Source organism: Ostrea edulis, chromosome 9 (genome assembly GCF_947568905.1).
Source record: "Ostrea edulis chromosome 9, xbOstEdul1.1, whole genome shotgun sequence".
Lineage (NCBI taxonomy): Eukaryota > Metazoa > Mollusca > Bivalvia > Ostreida > Ostreidae > Ostrea > Ostrea edulis.
The window spans coordinates 39,241,871-39,260,897 of record NC_079172.1 but is presented as its reverse complement, the minus strand read 5'-3'; the positions used below and the strand labels follow the sequence as shown (position 1 = coordinate 39,260,897).

The 19,027-nt window shown below is 44.2% G+C and overlaps 1 long non-coding RNA gene across 5 annotated transcripts; it reads left to right on the top strand.

The window, feature by feature from the left end:
• The first annotated feature begins 4,007 nt into the window (after positions 1–4,007).
• LOC125661765 (uncharacterized) lies at positions 4,008–17,866 on the top strand. Of its 5 annotated transcripts, none has more exons than XR_008798542.1 (3): positions 4,008–5,128; positions 7,604–7,752; positions 10,034–15,276. It is a non-coding gene; the product is annotated as an uncharacterized LOC125661765 (long non-coding RNA). The 5 variants fall into 5 exon arrangements; XR_008798541.1 differs by lacking the exon at positions 4,008–5,128 and adding an exon at positions 17,522–17,866 and having other exon boundaries at positions 7,461–7,752; positions 10,034–15,182; XR_008798543.1 differs by lacking the exon at positions 4,008–5,128 and having other exon boundaries at positions 7,461–7,752; positions 10,034–11,574; positions 11,629–15,276.
• Positions 17,867–19,027: the final 1,161 nt, after the last annotated feature.

Here is a 19,027-nt window from a genome sequence, read left to right as displayed (position 1 = left end):
TGTTGATGCAGGCAGACAATTGAATCTGGCCTATGTCTTTTCATGAATGTAAATGGAATTCATGTTTGATTGACAAGACAGTCAAGAAATGGAAGAAATGGGTGTAGGTCAGATGTGTAGGTGTAGGTCAGATTAGCTAGAATCCTGTAATTGTTGCATGGCATGAGACCGGTCAAAATAGTGTATTGAAACAGCTGATCACAGACAGATCACTTGAAGGGTGGGGGATTTCTTCCTTGGGGACGACAGGCGTGATGGGTGGGTTGGCCTTACTCGTGGAGACTGGCCCCTGGATGCGTGACCTTGACCTTTGACCATGACCCACTTTCAAGGTCAAACCTCAAAAATCCTGTTGTTGGGCATGAAACCGGTCAAAGTAGTGTATTATAAACAGCTGATCACAGACAGATCACTTGAAGGGTGGGGGGTTTCTTCCTTGGGGACGACAGGCGTGATGGGTGGGTTGGCCTTACTCGTGGAGACTGGCCCCTGGATGCGTGACCTTGACCTTTGACCTTGACCCACGTTCAAGGTCAAACTTCAAAAACCCATGGGGGAGAAAGTGTGACCTTGACCTTTGACCTTGACCTGATTTTGAAGGTCAGAGAGGTCACGGGGCTTCGTTTAAGTGGTCCCGCGTCTCTATCTACATCCGTGAAGAAGTTGTGGGCTCGAACGACGACGTCGGAGACTTTCGGGGGCGAGAACCGTGCTTCGGGGTTCTCGGTTTCCCTCGGTCAACTTTTCTGTGCGAGAGCGTTTCATCTGGAATTCGTCGGCGAAGGTCTCGCCTCTCCACGACTTGCGGTCTAGTGAGAGTAGCGATAACGGGGTTTTCGACGTTAAGTCGCCGCCATTCGCAGAGCGGTCAAAGTTCAGAGTTGACATTCGTGATGCCGAGACCGGTCCAAAATTCCTTGCTGACCCATGTGATATTTCGATGCTATCTGAAGCGTGAAAGAGCGTATAAAAAGTGCCATTTTCTGGCCATTCTGGGTGACCTTGACCTTTGACCTTGATCTACTTTTTCAAGGTCAAGGTCACCCAACCCGTTCCAGTGGGTTCCGTCTCTCTACGACGAAGACTTAAGGAGTCGTCAATTTGTAAGGGACAAATCGCAAAACATGAGGGGGCATTAACTCCCTTTAGGGGACACCGAATCCCTTCATTTGAAATTCTTCGCTTCTACTAATTGACCTCTATGCTTCAGCAAAGGTTTCATCCTCTTATCCTTTACGGTTGAAAAGGAGTAGCGATAACAATGATTTCTGCTAAAAGGTCCGATAACTCTGTAAGGGGTCAAAGTTCCATGACGCAGGGTGAAATGTATTCGTTTCTCAAGAAGTGCTCTAGGATGGACTCTAAAGTTTTTCGATAAGTCTTAAGACGAACATTTTTTTGGACGGCAGGAAAATAATAATAATAATAATAATAAACAGAACAATAACAATAGGACTTTCCACTGAAAGGTGGAAAGCCCTAATAATTGAGACGAAAGTGCCACGTATTGAATACATTTGGCAATCCTAGGTCAGAATGGGAACTTGAGTCATGTAAGTGACATTTTCACGTAAAAAATGCGCGTTTGCATAAATTTAGAATTCTCGTATTCTGTTGATTTCTACATTTCAAGATTGGCAACTGACCAGGTGTAAAGGTGCACATTTTCCGTTCTCGGATGGAAAAAGGGGTGGGTTCGATTCCCTCAGTCAGTTCACAAGGAAATGTTGAGTCGCCGTGCGTAAAAAAAAATCAATTTTCGCATTCGTCAAGGCGTAAAAGAATGGCAGGTGGTGAGTGTTTAAAACACTAGTGATCCTAATTGTTCGCGAACAATTAGAGGGCTTCCCACCTTCTAGCGGTTTTTCAGTAGTGTTGAAATGCTAAAAGCCCCCCCCCCCCCCCTACCCTACCCCACCCCACCCTCACGGGGAAAAAAAAAAAAAAAAAAAAAATGGATTTGGCTAGAAAAGAAATTCAAATTTGCCACCTAAATTTGAGTGTTGAGGTGTGTTCAATGCTTGGTTTCGCATTAAGTACCCGTCAAATTTGAGGGAGAAAAGGGGTGTGGGTGTTGGGTAGCCAGCACATATGCACATATCAGGTAAAAGTGTAATAGGACTTGTGCAGGTGTTTGGGGGTGACTTTAGACCTGTTAGATAGGATATTTGGAGGTGCAAAGAAACCGGATGTAACATTTTCCTAGATTGTAACTGCTCGTGCATGCTGGGAGTCTACAAGCCTCATGTTGATGTTGTGAAGATGCACTGGATTTTACCGTTTGTGTTGTGGATTGTGGAATTGAATATACAGTTTGTAATTGCTCATCCTATGTGTTCTAATTACGGAGACAATGTCTTTCAGTCATTTCACCCAAGGAGGCATGCATATACGGATTTATAGGCTTTGACAACAAACAACCAAAATGGCGGCCGGTGAATTAGAAAGTGTCTGAGTGCATGTAGGATATCTGAACGGAGAATAGGAGTACTGCATCCCATCTGATCCTGCAGGTAAGTGTTTATTTGTTTACAATGACAGTCGGGATGGAATGTCAATGAGTTCAACTGTCGAGTAAAGTTGCATCATCATTATCATAAAAAACTTAGTCTTTATGTTGATGCAGGCAGACAATTGAATCTGGCCTATGTCTTTTCATGAATGTAAATGGAATTCATGTTTGATTGACAAGACAGTCAAGAAATGGAAGAAATGGGTGTAGGTCAGATGTGTAGGTGTAGGTCAGATTAGCTAGAATCCTGTAATTGTTGCATGGCATGAGACCGGTCAAAATAGTGTATTGAAACAGCTGATCACAGACAGATCACTTGAAGGGTGGGGGATTTCTTCCTTGGGGACGACAGGCGTGATGGGTGGGTTGGCCTTACTCGTGGAGACTGGCCCCTGGATGCGTGACCTTGACCTTTGACCATGACCCACTTTCAAGGTCAAACCTCAAAAATCCTGTTGTTGGGCATGAAACCGGTCAAAGTAGTGTATTATAAACAGCTGATCACAGACAGATCACTTGAAGGGTGGGGGGTTTCTTCCTTGGGGACGACAGGCGTGATGGGTGGGTTGGCCTTACTCGTGGAGACTGGCCCCTGGATGCGTGACCTTGACCTTTGACCTTGACCCACGTTCAAGGTCAAACTTCAAAAACCCATGGGGGAGAAAGTGTGACCTTGACCTTTGACCTTGACCTGATTTTGAAGGTCAGAGAGGTCACGGGGCTTCGTTTAAGTGGTCCCGCGTCTCTATCTACATCCGTGAAGAAGTTGTGGGCTCGAACGACGACGTCGGAGACTTTCGGGGGCGAGAACCGTGCTTCGGGGTTCTCGGTTTCCCTCGGTCAACTTTTCTGTGCGAGAGCGTTTCATCTGGAATTCGTCGGCGAAGGTCTCGCCTCTCCACGACTTGCGGTCTAGTGAGAGTAGCGATAACGGGGTTTTCGACGTTAAGTCGCCGCCATTCGCAGAGCGGTCAAAGTTCAGAGTTGACATTCGTGATGCCGAGACCGGTCCAAAATTCCTTGCTGACCCATGTGATATTTCGATGCTATCTGAAGCGTGAAAGAGCGTATAAAAAGTGCCATTTTCTGGCCATTCTGGGTGACCTTGACCTTTGACCTTGATCTACTTTTTCAAGGTCAAGGTCACCCAACCCGTTCCAGTGGGTTCCGTCTCTCTACGACGAAGACTTAAGGAGTCGTCAATTTGTAAGGGACAAATCGCAAAACATGAGGGGGCATTAACTCCCTTTAGGGGACACCGAATCCCTTCATTTGAAATTCTTCGCTTCTACTAATTGACCTCTATGCTTCAGCAAAGGTTTCATCCTCTTATCCTTTACGGTTGAAAAGGAGTAGCGATAACAATGATTTCTGCTAAAAGGTCCGATAACTCTGTAAGGGGTCAAAGTTCCATGACGCAGGGTGAAATGTATTCGTTTCTCAAGAAGTGCTCTAGGATGGACTCTAAAGTTTTTCGATAAGTCTTAAGACAATAACAATAGGACTTTCCACTGAAAGGTGGAAAGCCCTAATAATAAACAGAACAATAACAATAGGACTTTCCACTGAAAGGTGGAAAGCCCTAATAATTGAGACGAAAGTGCCACGTATTGAATACATTTGGCAATCCTAGGTCAGAATGGGAACTTGAGTCATGTAAGTGACATTTTCACGTAAAAAATGCGCGTTTGCATAAATTTAGAATTCTCGTATTCTGTTGATTTCTACATTTCAAGATTGGCAACTGACCAGGTGTAAAGGTGCACATTTTCCGTTCTCGGATGGAAAAAGGGGTGGGTTCGATTCCCTCAGTCAGTTCACAAGGAAATGTTGAGTCGCCGTGCGTAAAAAAAAATCAATTTTCGCATTCGTCAAGGCGTAAAAGAATGGCAGGTGGTGAGTGTTTAAAACACTAGTGATCCTAATTGTTCGCGAACAATTAGAGGGCTTCCCACCTTCTAGCGGTTTTTCAGTAGTGTTGAAATGCTAAAAGCCCCCCCCCCCCCCCTACCCTACCCCACCCCACCCTCACGGGGAAAAAAAAAAAAAAAAAAAAAATGGATTTGGCTAGAAAAGAAATTCAAATTTGCCACCTAAATTTGAGTGTTGAGGTGTGTTCAATGCTTGGTTTCGCATTAAGTACCCGTCAAATTTGAGGGAGAAAAGGGGTGTGGGTGTTGGGTAGCCAGCACATATGCACATATCAGGTAAAAGTGTAATAGGACTTGTGCAGGTGTTTGGGGGTGACTTTAGACCTGTTAGATAGGATATTTGGAGGTGCAAAGAAACCGGATGTAACATTTTCCTAGATTGTAACTGCTCGTGCATGCTGGGAGTCTACAAGCCTCATGTTGATGTTGTGAAGATGCACTGGATTTTACCGTTTGTGTTGTGGATTGTGGAATTGAATATACAGTTTGTAATTGCTCATCCTATGTGTTCTAATTACGGAGACAATGTCTTTCAGTCATTTCACCCAAGGAGGCATGCATATACGGATTTATAGGCTTTGACAACAAACAACCAAAATGGCGGCCGGTGAATTAGAAAGTGTCTGAGTGCATGTAGGATATCTGAACGGAGAATAGGAGTACTGCATCCCATCTGATCCTGCAGGTAAGTGTTTATTTGTTTACAATGACAGTCGGGATGGAATGTCAATGAGTTCAACTGTCGAGTAAAGTTGCATCATCATTATCATAAAAAACTTAGTCTTTATGTTGATGCAGGCAGACAATTGAATCTGGCCTATGTCTTTTCATGAATGTAAATGGAATTCATGTTTGATTGACAAGACAGTCAAGAAATGGAAGAAATGGGTGTAGGTCAGATGTGTAGGTGTAGGTCAGATTAGCTAGAATCCTGTAATTGTTGCATGGCATGAGACCGGTCAAAATAGTGTATTGAAACAGCTGATCACAGACAGATCACTTGAAGGGTGGGGGATTTCTTCCTTGGGGACGACAGGCGTGATGGGTGGGTTGGCCTTACTCGTGGAGACTGGCCCCTGGATGCGTGACCTTGACCTTTGACCATGACCCACTTTCAAGGTCAAACCTCAAAAATCCTGTTGTTGGGCATGAAACCGGTCAAAGTAGTGTATTATAAACAGCTGATCACAGACAGATCACTTGAAGGGTGGGGGGTTTCTTCCTTGGGGACGACAGGCGTGATGGGTGGGTTGGCCTTACTCGTGGAGACTGGCCCCTGGATGCGTGACCTTGACCTTTGACCTTGACCCACGTTCAAGGTCAAACTTCAAAAACCCATGGGGGAGAAAGTGTGACCTTGACCTTTGACCTTGACCTGATTTTGAAGGTCAGAGAGGTCACGGGGCTTCGTTTAAGTGGTCCCGCGTCTCTATCTACATCCGTGAAGAAGTTGTGGGCTCGAACGACGACGTCGGAGACTTTCGGGGGCGAGAACCGTGCTTCGGGGTTCTCGGTTTCCCTCGGTCAACTTTTCTGTGCGAGAGCGTTTCATCTGGAATTCGTCGGCGAAGGTCTCGCCTCTCCACGACTTGCGGTCTAGTGAGAGTAGCGATAACGGGGTTTTCGACGTTAAGTCGCCGCCATTCGCAGAGCGGTCAAAGTTCAGAGTTGACATTCGTGATGCCGAGACCGGTCCAAAATTCCTTGCTGACCCATGTGATATTTCGATGCTATCTGAAGCGTGAAAGAGCGTATAAAAAGTGCCATTTTCTGGCCATTCTGGGTGACCTTGACCTTTGACCTTGATCTACTTTTTCAAGGTCAAGGTCACCCAACCCGTTCCAGTGGGTTCCGTCTCTCTACGACGAAGACTTAAGGAGTCGTCAATTTGTAAGGGACAAATCGCAAAACATGAGGGGGCATTAACTCCCTTTAGGGGACACCGAATCCCTTCATTTGAAATTCTTCGCTTCTACTAATTGACCTCTATGCTTCAGCAAAGGTTTCATCCTCTTATCCTTTACGGTTGAAAAGGAGTAGCGATAACAATGATTTCTGCTAAAAGGTCCGATAACTCTGTAAGGGGTCAAAGTTCCATGACGCAGGGTGAAATGTATTCGTTTCTCAAGAAGTGCTCTAGGATGGACTCTAAAGTTTTTCGATAAGTCTTAAGACGAACATTTTTTTGGACGGCAGGAAAATAATAATAATAATAATAATAAACAGAACAATAACAATAGGACTTTCCACTGAAAGGTGGAAAGCCCTAATAATTGAGACGAAAGTGCCACGTATTGAATACATTTGGCAATCCTAGGTCAGAATGGGAACTTGAGTCATGTAAGTGACATTTTCACGTAAAAAATGCGCGTTTGCATAAATTTAGAATTCTCGTATTCTGTTGATTTCTACATTTCAAGATTGGCAACTGACCAGGTGTAAAGGTGCACATTTTCCGTTCTCGGATGGAAAAAGGGGTGGGTTCGATTCCCTCAGTCAGTTCACAAGGAAATGTTGAGTCGCCGTGCGTAAAAAAAAATCAATTTTCGCATTCGTCAAGGCGTAAAAGAATGGCAGGTGGTGAGTGTTTAAAACACTAGTGATCCTAATTGTTCGCGAACAATTAGAGGGCTTCCCACCTTCTAGCGGTTTTTCAGTAGTGTTGAAATGCTAAAAGCCCCCCCCCCCCCCTACCCTACCCCACCCCACCCTCACGGAAAAAAAAAAAAAAAAAAAAAAAAATGGATTTGGCTAGAAAAGAAATTCAAATTTGCCACCTAAATTTGAGTGTTGAGGTGTGTTCAATGCTTGGTTTCGCATTAAGTACCCGTCAAATTTGAGGGAGAAAAGGGGTGTGGGTGTTGGGTAGCCAGCACATATGCACATATCAGGTAAAAGTGTAATAGGACTTGTGCAGGTGTTTGGGGTGACTTTAGACCTGTTAGATGTGATATTTGGAGGTGCAAAGAAACCGGATGTGCCATTTTCCTAGATTGTAGTAACTGCTGGTGCATGCTGGGAGTCTATACAAGCCTCATGTTGTCAGATGTTGTGAAGATGCACTGGATTTGACCGTGTGTGTTGTGGATTGTGGAATTGAATATACAGTTTGTAATGGCTCATCCTATGTGTTCTAATTCACGGAGACAATGTCTTTCAGTCATTTCACCCAAGGAGGCATGCATATACGGATTGATAGGCTTTGACAACAAACAACCAAAATGGCGGCCGGTGAATTAGAAAGTGTCTGAGTGCATGTAGGATATCTGAACGGAGAATAGGAGTACTGCATCCCATCTGATCCTGCAGGTAAGTGTTTATTTGTTTACAATGACAGTCGGGATGGAATGTCAATGAGTTCAACTGTCAAGTAAAGTTGCATCATCATTATCAAAAAAAAAAACAACTTAGTCTTTATGTTGATGCAGGCAGACAATTGAATCTGGCCTATGTCTTTTCATGAATGTAAATGGAATTCATGTTTGATTGACAAGACAGTCAAGAAATGGAAGAAGTGGGTGTAGGTCAGATGTGTAGGTGTAGGTCAGTTTAGCTAGAATCCTGTAATTGTTGCATGGCATGAGACCGGTCAAAATAGTGTATTGAAACAGCTGATCACAATCAGATCACTTGAAGGGTGGGGGATTTCTTCCTTGGGGACGACAGGCGTGATGGGTGGGTTGGCCTTACTCGTGGAGACTGGCCCCTGGATGCGTGACCTTGACCTTTGACCTTGACCCACTTTCAAGGTCAAACCTCAAAAACCCATGGGGGGGGAAAGTGTGACCTTGACCTTTGACCTTGACCTCATTTTGAAGGTCAGAGAGGTCACGGGGCTTCGTTTAAGTGGTCCCGCATCCCTATCTACATCCGTGAAGAAGTTGTGGGCTCGAACGACGACGTCGGAGACTTTCGGGGGCGAGAACCGTGCTTCGGGGTTCTCGGTTTCCCTCGGTCAACTTTTCTGTGCGAGAGCGTTTCATCTGGAATTCGTCGGCGAAGGTCTCGCCTCTCCACGACTTGCGGTCTAGTGAGAGTAGCGATAACGGGGTTTTCGACGTTAAGTCGCCGCCATTCGCAGAGCGGTCAAAGTTCAGAGTTGACATTCGTGATGCCGAGACCGGTCCAAAATTCCTTGCTGACCCATGTGATATTTCGATGCTATCTGAAGCGTGAAAGAGCGTATAAAAAGTGCCATTTTCTGGCCATTCTGGGTGACCTTGACCTTTGACCTTGATCTACTTTTTCAAGGTCAAGGTCACCCAACCCGTTCCAGTGGGTTCCGTCTCTCTACGACGAAGACTTAAGGAGTCGTCAATTTGTAAGGGACAAATCAAAACATGAGGGGGCATTAACTCCCTTTAGGGGACACCGAATCCCTTCATTTGAAATTCTTCGCTTCTACTAATTGACCTCTATGCTTCAGCAAAGGTTTCATCCTCTTATCCTTTACGGTTGAAAAGGAGTAGCGATAACAATGATTTCTGCTAAAAGGTCCGATAACTCTGTAAGGGGTCAAAGTTCCATGACGCAGGGTGAAATGTATTCGTTTCTCAAGAAGTGCTCTAGGATGGACTCTAAAGTTTTTCGATAAGTCTTAAGACGAACATTTTTTTGGACGGCAGGAAAATAATAATAATAATAATAATAAACAGAACAATAACAATAGGACTTTCCACTGAAAGGTGGAAAGCCCTAATAATTGAGACGAAAGTGCCACGTATTGAATACATTTGGCAATCCTAGGTCAGAATGGGAACTTGAGTCATGTAAGTGACATTTTCACGTAAAAAATGCGCGTTTGCATAAATTTAGAATTCTCGTATTCTGTTGATTTCTACATTTCAAGATTGGCAACTGACCAGGTGTAAAGGTGCACATTTTCCGTTCTCGGATGGAAAAAGGGGTGGGTTCGATTCCCTCAGTCAGTTCACAAGGAAATGTTGAGTCGCCGTGCGTAAAAAAAAATCAATTTTCGCATTCGTCAAGGCGTAAAAGAATGGCAGGTGGTGAGTGTTTAAAACACTAGTGATCCTAATTGTTCGCGAACAATTAGAGGGCTTCCCACCTTCTAGCGGTTTTTCAGTAGTGTTGAAATGCTAAAAGCCCCCCCCCCCCCCCTACCCTACCCCACCCCACCCTCACGGAAAAAAAAAAAAAAAAAAAAAAAAATGGATTTGGCTAGAAAAGAAATTCAAATTTGCCACCTAAATTTGAGTGTTGAGGTGTGTTCAATGCTTGGTTTCGCATTAAGTACCCGTCAAATTTGAGGGAGAAAAGGGGTGTGGGTGTTGGGTAGCCAGCACATATGCACATATCAGGTAAAAGTGTAATAGGACTTGTGCAGGTGTTTGGGGTGACTTTAGACCTGTTAGATGTGATATTTGGAGGTGCAAAGAAACCGGATGTGCCATTTTCCTAGATTGTAGTAACTGCTGGTGCATGCTGGGAGTCTATACAAGCCTCATGTTGTCAGATGTTGTGAAGATGCACTGGATTTGACCGTGTGTGTTGTGGATTGTGGAATTGAATATACAGTTTGTAATGGCTCATCCTATGTGTTCTAATTCACGGAGACAATGTCTTTCAGTCATTTCACCCAAGGAGGCATGCATATACGGATTGATAGGCTTTGACAACAAACAACCAAAATGGCGGCCGGTGAATTAGAAAGTGTCTGAGTGCATGTAGGATATCTGAACGGAGAATAGGAGTACTGCATCCCATCTGATCCTGCAGGTAAGTGTTTATTTGTTTACAATGACAGTCGGGATGGAATGTCAATGAGTTCAACTGTCAAGTAAAGTTGCATCATCATTATCAAAAAAAAAAACAACTTAGTCTTTATGTTGATGCAGGCAGACAATTGAATCTGGCCTATGTCTTTTCATGAATGTAAATGGAATTCATGTTTGATTGACAAGACAGTCAAGAAATGGAAGAAGTGGGTGTAGGTCAGATGTGTAGGTGTAGGTCAGTTTAGCTAGAATCCTGTAATTGTTGCATGGCATGAGACCGGTCAAAATAGTGTATTGAAACAGCTGATCACAATCAGATCACTTGAAGGGTGGGGGATTTCTTCCTTGGGGACGACAGGCGTGATGGGTGGGTTGGCCTTACTCGTGGAGACTGGCCCCTGGATGCGTGACCTTGACCTTTGACCTTGACCCACTTTCAAGGTCAAACCTCAAAAACCCATGGGGGGGGAAAGTGTGACCTTGACCTTTGACCTTGACCTCATTTTGAAGGTCAGAGAGGTCACGGGGCTTCGTTTAAGTGGTCCCGCATCCCTATCTACATCCGTGAAGAAGTTGTGGGCTCGAACGACGACGTCGGAGACTTTCGGGGGCGAGAACCGTGCTTCGGGGTTCTCGGTTTCCCTCGGTCAACTTTTCTGTGCGAGAGCGTTTCATCTGGAATTCGTCGGCGAAGGTCTCGCCTCTCCACGACTTGCGGTCTAGTGAGAGTAGCGATAACGGGGTTTTCGACGTTAAGTCGCCGCCATTCGCAGAGTGGTCAAAGTTCAGAGTTGACATTCGTGATGCCGAGACCGGTCCAAAATTCCTTGCTGACCCATGTGATATTTCGATGCTATCTGAAGCGTGAAAGAGCGTATAAAAAGTGCCATTTTCTGGCCATTCTGGATGACCTTGACCTTTGACCTTGACCTACTTTTTCAAGGTCAAGGTCACCCAACCCGTCCCAGTGGGTTCCGTCTCTCTACGACGAAGACTTTAGGAGTCGTCAATTTGTAGGGGACAAATCGCAAAACATGAGGGGGCATTAACTCCCTTTAGGGGACACCGAATCCCTTCATTTGAAATTCTTCGCTTCTACTAATTACCCTCTGTGTTTTAGAAAAGGTTTCATCCTCCTATCATTTACGGTTACAAAGTAGAAGTGCTAACAATGATTTCTGCGAAAGGTCAAATAACTCCGTAAGGGGTCAAAGTTCAATTACGCAGGGTGAACTGTATTCGTTTCTCAAGAAGTACTATATGATGGACTATAAAGTTTTTCGATAAGTCTTAAGACGAAGATTTTTTTTGACGGCAGGAAAATAATAATAATAATAATAATAATAATAATAATAATAAACAGAACAATAACAATAGGACTTTCCACTGAAAGGTGGAAAGCCCTAATAATAAACAGAACAATAACAATAGGACTTTCCACTGAAAGGTGGAAAGCCCTAATAATTGAGACGAAAGTGCCACGTATTGAATACATTTGGCAATCCTAGGTCAGAATGGGAACTTGAGTCATGTAAGTGACATTTTCACGTAAAAAATGCGCGTTTGCATAAATTTAGAATTCTCGTATTCTGTTGATTTCTACATTTCAAGATTGGCAACTGACCAGGTGTAAAGGTGCACATTTTCCGTTCTCGGATGGAAAAAGGGGTGGGTTCGATTCCCTCAGTCAGTTCACAAGGAAATGTTGAGTCGCCGTGCGTAAAAAAAAATCAATTTTCGCATTCGTCAAGGCGTAAAAGAATGGCAGGTGGTGAGTGTTTAAAACACTAGTGATCCTAATTGTTCGCGAACAATTAGAGGGCTTCCCACCTTCTAGCGGTTTTTCAGTAGTGTTGAAATGCTAAAAGCCCCCCCCCCCCCCCTACCCTACCCCACCCCACCCTCACGGAAAAAAAAAAAAAAAAAAAAAAAAATGGATTTGGCTAGAAAAGAAATTCAAATTTGCCACCTAAATTTGAGTGTTGAGGTGTGTTCAATGCTTGGTTTCGCATTAAGTACCCGTCAAATTTGAGGGAGAAAAGGGGTGTGGGTGTTGGGTAGCCAGCACATATGCACATATCAGGTAAAAGTGTAATAGGACTTGTGCAGGTGTTTGGGGTGACTTTAGACCTGTTAGATGTGATATTTGGAGGTGCAAAGAAACCGGATGTGCCATTTTCCTAGATTGTAGTAACTGCTGGTGCATGCTGGGAGTCTATACAAGCCTCATGTTGTCAGATGTTGTGAAGATGCACTGGATTTGACCGTGTGTGTTGTGGATTGTGGAATTGAATATACAGTTTGTAATGGCTCATCCTATGTGTTCTAATTCACGGAGACAATGTCTTTCAGTCATTTCACCCAAGGAGGCATGCATATACGGATTGATAGGCTTTGACAACAAACAACCAAAATGGCGGCCGGTGAATTAGAAAGTGTCTGAGTGCATGTAGGATATCTGAACGGAGAATAGGAGTACTGCATCCCATCTGATCCTGCAGGTAAGTGTTTATTTGTTTACAATGACAGTCGGGATGGAATGTCAATGAGTTCAACTGTCAAGTAAAGTTGCATCATCATTATCAAAAAAAAAAACAACTTAGTCTTTATGTTGATGCAGGCAGACAATTGAATCTGGCCTATGTCTTTTCATGAATGTAAATGGAATTCATGTTTGATTGACAAGACAGTCAAGAAATGGAAGAAGTGGGTGTAGGTCAGATGTGTAGGTGTAGGTCAGTTTAGCTAGAATCCTGTAATTGTTGCATGGCATGAGACCGGTCAAAATAGTGTATTGAAACAGCTGATCACAATCAGATCACTTGAAGGGTGGGGGATTTCTTCCTTGGGGACGACAGGCGTGATGGGTGGGTTGGCCTTACTCGTGGAGACTGGCCCCTGGATGCGTGACCTTGACCTTTGACCTTGACCCACTTTCAAGGTCAAACCTCAAAAACCCATGGGGGGGGAAAGTGTGACCTTGACCTTTGACCTTGACCTCATTTTGAAGGTCAGAGAGGTCACGGGGCTTCGTTTAAGTGGTCCCGCATCCCTATCTACATCCGTGAAGAAGTTGTGGGCTCGAACGACGACGTCGGAGACTTTCGGGGGCGAGAACCGTGCTTCGGGGTTCTCGGTTTCCCTCGGTCAACTTTTCTGTGCGAGAGCGTTTCATCTGGAATTCGTCGGCGAAGGTCTCGCCTCTCCACGACTTGCGGTCTAGTGAGAGTAGCGATAACGGGGTTTTCGACGTTAAGTCGCCGCCATTCGCAGAGTGGTCAAAGTTCAGAGTTGACATTCGTGATGCCGAGACCGGTCCAAAATTCCTTGCTGACCCATGTGATATTTCGATGCTATCTGAAGCGTGAAAGAGCGTATAAAAAGTGCCATTTTCTGGCCATTCTGGATGACCTTGACCTTTGACCTTGACCTACTTTTTCAAGGTCAAGGTCACCCAACCCGTCCCAGTGGGTTCCGTCTCTCTACGACGAAGACTTTAGGAGTCGTCAATTTGTAGGGGACAAATCGCAAAACATGAGGGGGCATTAACTCCCTTTAGGGGACACCGAATCCCTTCATTTGAAATTCTTCGCTTCTACTAATTACCCTCTGTGTTTTAGAAAAGGTTTCATCCTCCTATCATTTACGGTTACAAAGTAGAAGTGCTAACAATGATTTCTGCGAAAGGTCAAATAACTCCGTAAGGGGTCAAAGTTCAATTACGCAGGGTGAACTGTATTCGTTTCTCAAGAAGTACTATATGATGGACTATAAAGTTTTTCGATAAGTCTTAAGACGAAGATTTTTTTTGACGGCAGGAAAATAATAATAATAATAATAATAATAATAATAATAATAAACAGAACAATAACAATAGGACTTTCCACTGAAAGGTGGAAAGCCCTAATAATAAACAGAACAATAACAATAGGACTTTCCACTGAAAGGTGGAAAGCCCTAATAATTGAGACGAAAGTGCCACGTATTGAATACATTTGGCAATCCTAGGTCAGAATGGGAACTTGAGTCATGTAAGTGACATTTTCACGTAAAAAATGCGCGTTTGCATAAATTTAGAATTCTCGTATTCTGTTGATTTCTACATTTCAAGATTGGCAACTGACCAGGTGTAAAGGTGCACATTTTCCGTTCTCGGATGGAAAAAGGGGTGGGTTCGATTCCCTCAGTCAGTTCACAAGGAAATGTTGAGTCGCCGTGCGTAAAAAAAAATCAATTTTCGCATTCGTCAAGGCGTAAAAGAATGGCAGGTGGTGAGTGTTTAAAACACTAGTGATCCTAATTGTTCGCGAACAATTAGAGGGCTTCCCACCTTCTAGCGGTTTTTCAGTAGTGTTGAAATGCTAAAAGCCCCCCCCCCCCCCCTACCCTACCCCACCCCACCCTCACGGAAAAAAAAAAAAAAAAAAAAAAAAATGGATTTGGCTAGAAAAGAAATTCAAATTTGCCACCTAAATTTGAGTGTTGAGGTGTGTTCAATGCTTGGTTTCGCATTAAGTACCCGTCAAATTTGAGGGAGAAAAGGGGTGTGGGTGTTGGGTAGCCAGCACATATGCACATATCAGGTAAAAGTGTAATAGGACTTGTGCAGGTGTTTGGGGTGACTTTAGACCTGTTAGATGTGATATTTGGAGGTGCAAAGAAACCGGATGTGCCATTTTCCTAGATTGTAGTAACTGCTGGTGCATGCTGGGAGTCTATACAAGCCTCATGTTGTCAGATGTTGTGAAGATGCACTGGATTTGACCGTGTGTGTTGTGGATTGTGGAATTGAATATACAGTTTGTAATGGCTCATCCTATGTGTTCTAATTCACGGAGACAATGTCTTTCAGTCATTTCACCCAAGGAGGCATGCATATACGGATTGATAGGCTTTGACAACAAACAACCAAAATGGCGGCCGGTGAATTAGAAAGTGTCTGAGTGCATGTAGGATATCTGAACGGAGAATAGGAGTACTGCATCCCATCTGATCCTGCAGGTAAGTGTTTATTTGTTTACAATGACAGTCGGGATGGAATGTCAATGAGTTCAACTGTCAAGTAAAGTTGCATCATCATTATCAAAAAAAAAAACAACTTAGTCTTTATGTTGATGCAGGCAGACAATTGAATCTGGCCTATGTCTTTTCATGAATGTAAATGGAATTCATGTTTGATTGACAAGACAGTCAAGAAATGGAAGAAGTGGGTGTAGGTCAGATGTGTAGGTGTAGGTCAGTTTAGCTAGAATCCTGTAATTGTTGCATGGCATGAGACCGGTCAAAATAGTGTATTGAAACAGCTGATCACAATCAGATCACTTGAAGGGTGGGGGATTTCTTCCTTGGGGACGACAGGCGTGATGGGTGGGTTGGCCTTACTCGTGGAGACTGGCCCCTGGATGCGTGACCTTGACCTTTGACCTTGACCCACTTTCAAGGTCAAACCTCAAAAACCCATGGGGGGGGAAGTGTGACCTTGACCTTTGACCTTGACCTCATTTTGAAGGTCAGAGAGGTCACGGGGCTTCGTTTAAGTGGTCCCGCATCCCTATCTACATCCGTGAAGAAGTTGTGGGCTCGAACGACGACGTCGGAGACTTTCGGGGGCGAGAACCGTGCTTCGGGGTTCTCGGTTTCCCTCGGTCAACTTTTCTGTGCGAGAGCGTTTCATCTGGAATTCGTCGGCGAAGGTCTCGCCTCTCCACGACTTGCGGTCTAGTGAGAGTAGCGATAACGGGGTTTTCGACGTTAAGTCGCCGCCATTCGCAGAGTGGTCAAAGTTCAGAGTTGACATTCGTGATGCCGAGACCGGTCCAAAATTCCTTGCTGACCCATGTGATATTTCGATGCTATCTGAAGCGTGAAAGAGCGTATAAAAAGTGCCATTTTCTGGCCATTCTGGATGACCTTGACCTTTGACCTTGACCTACTTTTTCAAGGTCAAGGTCACCCAACCCGTCCCAGTGGGTTCCGTCTCTCTACGACGAAGACTTTAGGAGTCGTCAATTTGTAGGGGACAAATCGCAAAACATGAGGGGGCATTAACTCCCTTTAGGGGACACCGAATCCCTTCATTTGAAATTCTTCGCTTCTACTAATTACCCTCTGTGTTTTAGAAAAGGTTTCATCCTCCTATCATTTACGGTTACAAAGTAGAAGTGCTAACAATGATTTCTGCGAAAGGTCAAATAACTCCGTAAGGGGTCAAAGTTCAATTACGCAGGGTGAACTGTATTCGTTTCTCAAGAAGTACTATATGATGGACTATAAAGTTTTTCGATAAGTCTTAAGACGAAGATTTTTTTTGACGGCAGGAAAATAATAATAATAATAATAATAATAATAATAATAATAAACAGAACAATAACAATAGGACTTTCCACTGAAAGGTGGAAAGCCCTAATAATAAACAGAACAATAACAATAGGACTTTCCACTGAAAGGTGGAAAGCCCTAATAATTGAGACGAAAGTGCCACGTATTGAATACATTTGGCAATCCTAGGTCAGAATGGGAACTTGAGTCATGTAAGTGACATTTTCACGTAAAAAATGCGCGTTTGCATAAATTTAGAATTCTCGTATTCTGTTGATTTCTACATTTCAAGATTGGCAACTGACCAGGTGTAAAGGTGCACATTTTCCGTTCTCGGATGGAAAAAGGGGTGGGTTCGATTCCCTCAGTCAGTTCACAAGGAAATGTTGAGTCGCCGTGCGTAAAAAAAAATCAATTTTCGCATTCGTCAAGGCGTAAAAGAATGGCAGGTGGTGAGTGTTTAAAACACTAGTGATCCTAATTGTTCGCGAACAATTAGAGGGCTTCCCACCTTCTAGCGGTTTTTCAGTAGTGTTGAAATGCTAAAAGCCCCCCCCCCCCCCTACCCTACCCCACCCCACCCTCACGGGGAAAAAAAAAAAAAAAAAAAAAATGGATTTGGCTAGAAAAGAAATTCAAATTTGCCACCTAAATTTGAGTGTTGAGGTGTGTTCAATGCTTGGTTTCGCATTAAGTACCCGTCAAATTTGAGGGAGAAAAGGGGTGTGGGTGTTGGGTAGCCAGCACATATGCACATATCAGGTAAAAGTGTAATAGGACTTGTGCAGGTGTTTGGGGGTGACTTTAGACCTGTTAGATAGGATATTTGGAGGTGCAAAGAAACCGGATGTAACATTTTCCTAGATTGTAACTGCTCGTGCATGCTGGGAGTCTACAAGCCTCATGTTGATGTTGTGAAGATGCACTGGATTTTACCGTTTGTGTTGTGGATTGTGGAATTGAATATACAGTTTGTAATTGCTCATCCTATGTGTTCTAATTACGGAGACAATGTCTTTCAGTCATTTCACCCAAGGAGGCATGCATATACGGATTTATAGGCTTTGACAACAAACAACCAAAATGGCGGCCGGTGAATTAGAAAGTGTCTGAGTGCATGTAGGATATCTGAACGGAGAATAGGAGTACTGCATCCCATCTGATCCTGCAGGTAAGTGTTTATTTGTTTACAATGACAGTCGGGATGGAATGTCAATGAGTTCAACTGTCGAGTAAAGTTGCATCATCATTATCATAAAAAACTTAGTCTTTATGTTGATGCAGGCAGACAATTGAATCTGGCCTATGTCTTTTCATGAATGTAAATGGAATTCATGTTTGATTGACAAGACAGTCAAGAAATGGAAGAAATGGGTGTAGGTCAGATGTGTAGGTGTAGGTCAGATTAGCTAGAATCCTGTAATTGTTGCATGGCATGAGACCGGTCAAAATAGTGTATTGAAACAGCTGATCACAGACAGATCACTTGAAGGGTGGGGGATTTCTTCCTTGGGGACGACAGGCGTGATGGGTGGGTTGGCCTTACTCGTGGAGACTGGCCCCTGGATGCGTGACCTTGACCTTTGACCATGACCCACTTTCAAGGTCAAACCTCAAAAATCCTGTTGTTGGGCATGAAACCGGTCAAAGTAGTGTATTATAAACAGCTGATCACAGACAGATCACTTGAAGGGTGGGGGGTTTCTTCCTTGGGGACGACAGGCGTGATGGGTGGGTTGGCCTTACTCGTGGAGACTGGCCCCTGGATGCGTGACCTTGACCTTTGACCTTGACCCACGTTCAAGGTCAAACTTCAAAAACCCATGGGGGAGAAAGTGTGACCTTGACCTTTGACCTTGACCTGATTTTGAAGGTCAGAGAGGTCACGGGGCTTCGTTTAAGTGGTCCCGCGTCTCTATCTACATCCGTGAAGAAGTTGTGGGCTCGAACGACGACGTCGGAGACTTTCGGGGGCGAGAACCGTGCTTCGGGGTTCTCGGTTTCCCTCGGTCAACTTTTCTGTGCGAGAGCGTTTCATCTGGAATTCGTCGGCGAAGGTCTCGCCTCTCCACGACTTGCGGTCTAGTGAGAGTAGCGATAACGGGGTTTTCGACGTTAAGTCGCCGCCATTCGCAGAGCGGTCAAAGTTCAGAGTTGACATTCGTGATGCCGAGACCGGTCCAAAATTCCTTGCTGACCCATGTGATATTTCGATGCTATCTGAAGCGTGAAAGAGCGTATAAAAAGTGCCATTTTCTGGCCATTGTGGATGACCTTGACCTTTGACCTTGACCTACTTTTTCAAGGTCAAGGTCACCCAACCCGTCCCAGTGGGTTCCGTCTCTCTACGACGAAGACTTTAGGAGTCGTCAATTTGTAGGGGACAAATCGCAAAACATGAGGGGGCATTAACTCCCTTTAGGGGACACCGAATCCCTTCATTTGAAATTCTTCGCTTCTACTAATTGACCTCTATGCTTCAGCAAAGGTTTCATCCTCTTATCCTTTACGGTTGAAAAGGAGTAGCG